We start from the raw sequence: 7,044 nt of genomic DNA on the forward strand, positions 1-7,044 counted from the left end.
TGGTGGGGGTGCTGATGAAGGCAGGCAGGCCATTTCAGCCCCGTGTCGTGGCTCAGGTTTGAAGTCAGAAAGCTGACTTCATTAACTTGGACCCCTTGTTCTTTCTTTGAAAATCAAAATTGGATTGAGCTCTGGGTCCTCACTCAGGCAGAATGGCTCTCCCAGTGGCAGGATTAACTGGCTAAGACATACAGGCTCATAAGAAGCCTCACTACCTCGGCTCACGTTCAATTGAAGGGACTCTCCGCTGCAGTTGCAATGGCCAGAAAGGCTCTTCTGTGGAGCCTCATGCTGCCTCCATTGCTGCTTTCCTGGGTGTGTAAAATTTTAACTCCTTTATAAACATCTGTGATTGGCATAATTGGTGTAATTATAGGTATCTAAAAAGCAGAAAATGCCTATGTAACAGCTGCCAATAGTTGGTTTCAGGAAACATGCAGTCACTTGTGGAGAGTCAGGCTCAGGGTATATAAATGCTTGTGTAATAGTATTTCCAGATGGGCCAACTTGAACCGGAGATGGAAGGGAGATAGAGCGGTGCTCCCTCCTACAGAACAGGGCCATGCTGACCTCCACTGAGGGAGTGCTCAGCTGGCTGCAGAGGGACTGGACAAAGGCTAGAGCCCCAGTGGGCTCCAGCCAGCCACTCACCGTGGCAGGATTAGAGCTGCACCATTTCAATCATTTTTTGTCAGGCTTCTTTCTAAATGTTCCACAGTTGTGCAGGGGAGGCTCTGTTAATAGTGGCACAAAGGGGGAAATGGACAGCCTCTCGTTGACAAACAGGGACCCTGATGGTGCCGAGGTTAAAGACATTGGCTGCTAACAGAAAGGTTGGTGGTTCGAACCCACCAGTCGTTCCGTGGGAGAAAAATGAGGCAGTATGCTTCCATAAAGATTACTGTTTTGGAAACTCTACAAAGTAGCAATTCTACTCAGTCCTAGAGTGTTGGGACTAATCAGAATTGCTTTCACCCTGCTTTTAAGATGAAGGAGTATATGGTTAAGTCAAAACAGTTAGGTGCAGGTTTGTAGATAACATCCCTTGTGCTAACGCTCATCTTAGGATATGCGTATCGTATATAGTATACCTTTCTATGCAAACACTTCCAGATTCACTAAAACGTCTATACCATGAAATTGCTGTTGAGAGGTGTGGTTGAATTGGCTCTGACTCACAGCAAACCTGTGTGTATCAAAGTGAACCCCTACCCGGTCCCGTGGAACCCTCACCATTGCTGGGTTTGAACCCTTTGTTGCAGCCATGGTGTCAATCTATCTTTGTGACCGTCTTCCATTTGTTGACCCTCTGCTTTACCAAGAAAGATGGCCTTCTCCCGGGACTAGTCTCAGTGGATCACATGACCACACACGAGACAAAAGCCTTCCATCCTTGCTTCTAAGGACTGTTCTGTTACACTTCTTGCAAGACAGATTTGTCCATGCTGTTGACAGTTGATGGGGCATATCCCTTACTCTCTGCCAACACCACCACTCAAATGCATCAGTTCTTCTCTGATCTTCTTTGTCCGTGGTCCAACTTTCATGGGATAATGTAACACTAACTGTATTGCAAAGAGGCAATGGCCCACTTCAAAACCCTAACATATATGGCTGGACAGTGGGGGAGAGAGGATCACTACTTCTGGATCTATGTAAGTCGGGTGCTGGTAACCTAAGACTACCTGCCTGAAAGATTGGCACTTTGAACTCATCCAGAAGCCCGTGGGAAGACAGAGCCGATAAGCTACTTCCAAAAAACCCAAACTAAGCCAAGCCTTGAAAGCTCTATGCCAGCAACTCTATGACAACTGACCACAAAGGTGCATAAAAGACGGGGTTGCCAATCTCTCTCATTGCCATGGGTGTGTTTCCAACTCATAGCGACCCTAGAGGACAGGGTAGAACTGCCCCTGTGGATTTCTGAGACTGTCACTCTTTATGGAGCCGCTGGTAGTTTTGAACTGCTGACCTTGTGGTTAGCAGCCCAAGGAGTAACCACCATGCCGACAGGGCTCCTCTTTTACTGACAGGCAGAGAGAACATGGAAATAATTTGAATTTCTTTGCTCCTTAAATGTTTGGGGGTAGGTCTGGTTCATAAAAATGTGTGGTATTTTGAGGTCATGAAACCACTTTTTCCAGTTTTCTGCATTTTGATACTGCAAACACTGCCTTCAGCACTCTCCCATTCTTTTCTGGAAAGGGTAGGTTTGGAGAGAAGGGGGAATTTAACCGGAAGTTGAAACAAGTTAAAGGACTCTTGGCAGTCCTTGGCAGTTTCCCACGGTCTTCTACCAGCTAACCTGAAAAATGGCCATCCACACAACTACCTTGCAGGTAAAGACGTTTCCTCCCACCTTTCCCAAACAGTGCTCACTTCCCATTGTCAAATTACTCACAAGCTTCATTTCACTTCCCAACATCTTCTTTGAACCATGCACGTTTGCCTAGTTACCTGTCTCCAGAAAGTCTCTACCCTAGTGGATGGTTGTCTCCTACCTTCTACCAGCTGTGCTAAAGGCAGCATAATGGGTTTTGTTTTGAGGGGACTGAGATTTGAGTAATAATTATGATAGTAGTAGTTACATTTAGAATATGGACCACTTTATATGACAGGGGAAGAGAATTCAGCAGGATTCAACTAAGGGGGGGTGATTCAAAGTCTCTAACCTTCTTTTGCCACCTCACCAAATCAAAACCAAACTCACGTCCCTGGAGCCTGTTCTGAATCATAGCAATCCTATAGGACAGAGTAGAACTGCTCGTGTGGGTTTCCAAAACTGGAACTCTACAGGAGTAGAAAGCCTCATCTTCTCTCGCAGAGAGGCTGGTGGTTTCGAACTGCTGACCTGTGGTTGGCAACCCACGACTCCCACCAGGGCTCCCGTATTCTGAAGAGTTTATCGTTCTATCGGTGACTCTTGGATCATATCCTAAAGCAGTGGGTTGTTTTGTTTTCTAGTAGACTCTTTCACGTACAATAGGTTAAAGAGGAATTAACTGCTCCAGTTGTGTGTGTGAATTTCCTTTGAACACAGCTGCTATAAGCAGGACAAAGGGGGCAGGACTGTTGGGTGTTGTGAGAGCTAGACAAGGTGGAATTCTTCTGACTTGTGGATTCACAGCTGCTGTGGACTCTCACTCCTGATGACGCTATGTGTCGGAGTAGAGTTTTATCAATAGCTGGATATAGTTTTGGAAGTAGATCACCCAGCTTTACATTCGACACTACCTGGGGGGGGGGGGCGGGCCTCAAACCTTCCAGCTTTCTGTCAGCAGCCAAGTGTGTTAGTCATTTTCATAATCAAGGGACTTCATTGATACACAAAATAGCCCTCTCATTAAGCCACCCAGTCCAAAACAACCTTTGCCCATTACGACAGTTGAATTCGGTATGATCAAATGGGCTTCGGGGAAGATAGCAAAAGGGGAGGGAGAGAGTACCTAGCTTGGAACATCCCTATCATTGGGGCTCCTGCTCCCCCACCTACACCCCACAGCCCTTCTAGATTCCTTCTTCAGCAAACATGACCTATCGTCTTGGGTCAAATGGGAAAAGACAGTGCGCAAACCCCCTCTAGCCCACTTCCTCTCTAAGATAGGAAAAGCACCTAGCTACCTAAGTAGAAGATCAACTGTACATTGAACACCAGCCTCTCCTTTCTGGGGACGCCACTCTCTATTTCTTCTATTGGAACAACCCTAGGGACTTTCCCATCACTTGACTTTGGAAATGGATGGGGATCCACTCTGCTCCTGAAATAAGGCTATTTCAGGAATCATTGACTCTGTTCCTTCCCATCTGATGCCTGCTTAGACTTGGGTGGGAACGAGAGCGGGCATATTCATTCTGATAAGAACATGTCTGTGCTGGATGATTGGGCAAGGAGCATGTGGCAAGACCCCTTGTATTTCAGGGCAGAATTTCTCACTGTGGGGTTTTCAATCGCTATGATCTTTATGTCTGTCTTGGAAGAAGTACAGCCAGAGTGCTTCTTAGAGGCAAGGATGGCAAGACGTCATCTCACATACCTTGAACATGTTGTCAGGAGACATGATTCCCTGGAGAAGGCCATCATGTTTGGTAAAGTGGGGGGGCCGGGAAGAAGAAGGCGGCCCCAGTTGAGCTAGAATGGGTTCAAACCTAAGAACAACTGTGAGGAGGGCGCAGGGCTGGGCGGGGCTTTGTTCTGTTGTAACGTAGGGTGGATAGGGGTCAGAACTGTCTTGGCAGCACCTAACAACAACAACAACAACAACAAACCCATGATCTTTAGGAAGTAGATGACCAGGCTCTTCTTCCAAAGAAGCTCTAAGTGGATTTGAACTACTGAGTTTTCAGTTGGTAGCCCAAGTGGTTAGCCCAAGAACTCCTCAATATCATAAGGATAAATGGACACTAGAGATGAACCCCGCTGGTTTGTTGAAGTGAGGGTATCGTGGTAGAGGAGAGAGGGCTGATGCTCCATCAACCTGGGACTGACCTTCCCCAGGTCCAAAGAGGCAACAGAAAGAACAGAAGAGGAAGCTTGGGGGTCACCAAACCTCAGGTGCAAAGACAAAGAAGATGGATGCAAAAGTGAACAATATGCTCACCAGCTCAGTAGGAAGATGTTCAATTATTGGTCCAGAAGTGGGCATATAACCAATAAGCAGCCAAGCTGCTATCTGCCAAGTGATTGTTGAGTTGACAGAGCATGCTAAATTCTCTCTGCAGAGGAAATTTGAAGGATACAATATAAAGAAGGAAACTGAAAATTTGGTACTGGGAGAAAATCAAAACCCAAAGAAAGGCCAGGGGAAAATATGGACAATATTAATATGTGGACAGGGTTGGGGCTAAAATGGGCAATTGCTTCACTTGCTCACCAGAGCTGTCTTGGCTCTTGAATGATCCCTTTCCCAGAACTCCCATGAAATTTCCAGTCCCCTTGTAGTCATGTGCTTTCTTGCAATAAAGCCCCATGACTTGAGGTAATTTGAGCTAGCTTCTGCTCCTTGCAATTACAGAGCCTAACAATAACAACATTAAAAAAGTCAGGCCAATAATACAGTAATGTTCATTGGCCTGATTCTAATGGAAGCTCTAGAGATAGAAGAAAAAGAACCACAAGGCTCTTGTGTCCATCAATCACAGCGATGCTAAATTCTTTACACTTTGTCACCATTTGGGGTGGAAGTTAAGGTCATGTTGATGACCATTGCTTTTGTTCATCTATGTTACCAGCAGTTTGGGATGGAAGTCAGCTCAGCAGGATTTGCAGCTGCCTCCACTTACATGCTCAGTTATCTCTTCATCCTTCTCTGGGAAAAGAATTGTCTCAAAGTTTGTTTTAATCTTTAATCTCGGGTCATTTTGACTTATCACTTATTATTCTCCCCAGTACCGACTTCACGCCTAGAAAAGGGGGTGAGCACTTATCAAGAGCCTATGCCTATAACCCAGAAATCCCACACCTACGACCTATGCATGGAAAAACACTCACATGTCTGCATGGAAAAGTAAAAAATGTATTGTTATAAAATAAAAATTAGAAAACCACATAAAGAAGCAAGTGGATGAACTATGTTTTAAAAAATACTACCGCGGAGGATGAGATGGCTAAGCTCTACCTGGATCAGCACACAGAAACCTCCACAACATAACTTGGGGTGAAGAGTCTATAGCATATTATTAATATAAACTGTGAAATGTGAAAAACACTAATATTTAAGAATACATATATATGTTTAGGAGCCCTGGTGCCATCAGTGGGTATGAGTTGGGCTGTGACCCACGTGATCGGCAGTTCAAAACCACCAGGAGTTCCACAGGAGAAAGCCTGGCTTTCTATACCAGTAGAGTTACAGTCGTGGAAACCCACAAGGGGTCATTATATGAGCATTGAGTGTGTACGGCCAGTCTTTCCACCAGGCGTCCCGCACTCAACGGCTGGCTCCAACAAGGGAGCATATGTACGGGGCTGCTGTTGTTTGGCGCCATTGAATTGGTTCCGACCCATAGCAACCCTATATACACCAGAATGAAACACTGCCTTGTTCCATACCGGTCTCCCAACTGTTCCTACACCTGCATCATGTGCCTGCATGCAGCCACGGTATCAACTGATCCGGAGGGCCTTCCTCTCTTTCACTGCCTGTCCACTGTACCAAGCATGATATCCTTCCCCAGGGCCTGGTCTCCCCTGGTCACAGTTGGCAAAGCCTTTTGGAGTTGGGAAACAAACTCAAGGGAATGATGATCTCTGAGGAGAGAGAAGAGGAACGTGAGTACCAGGAAGCTGACAGAGGGGTCAGCAGCTGTGTCTGTAGCATGTCTGTCTTTTACGGTGGGCCTCCACTCAAGTACTCTCTTCAACAATCTGGCATTCTGGGATGCTCACCTTCCCAACACGATCGCTGAAGACATCATGGGTGCATAAGCAAGTGTGGTGAAGAAAGCTGATGGTGCCCGGCTATCAAAAGATATAGCATCTTTAAGGCTTTAAAGGCTTGCAGATAAACAAGTGGCCATCTAGCTGAGAAGCAACAAAGCCTACATGGAAGAAGCACACCAGCCTGTGTGCTCAAGAGGTGTCAATGGAATCAGGTATCAGGCATCTAAGACCCAGAATAAAACCAAACCCAAGGTGAATGGGGCAAGGGGGAGGACGCAATGGAGTGAAGATCCAATGCCCATCTGTAGACAATTGGACATCCCCTCACAGAGGGGTCACAGAGAGGAGATGAGCCAGTCAGGGTGCAGTATAGCACCAATGAAACACACAACTTTCCTCTAGTCCTTTGCTGCTTCCTTCACCCCACTATCATGACCTCAGTTCTACATTACACATCGGATTAGACCAGAACATGCACACTGCTACAGATAACAGACTGAAACACAGGGAATCCAGGATACATAAACCCCTCAGGGCCAACAAGGAGAGTAGGGATACCAGGAGGATTAGGAGAAGGTGGGGGGAGAAAGGAGGAACTGATCACAAGGATCAATCTAGAACCCCCTCCTAGGGGGCCAAATAACGGAAAAGTGAGTGAGGGGCAA

Source organism: Echinops telfairi, unplaced genomic scaffold (assembly GCF_000313985.2).
Source record: "Echinops telfairi isolate 266 unplaced genomic scaffold, ASM31398v2 ScPeMD7_5868;HRSCAF=6743_0, whole genome shotgun sequence".
Taxonomy (NCBI): Eukaryota; Metazoa; Chordata; class Mammalia; order Afrosoricida; family Tenrecidae; genus Echinops; species Echinops telfairi.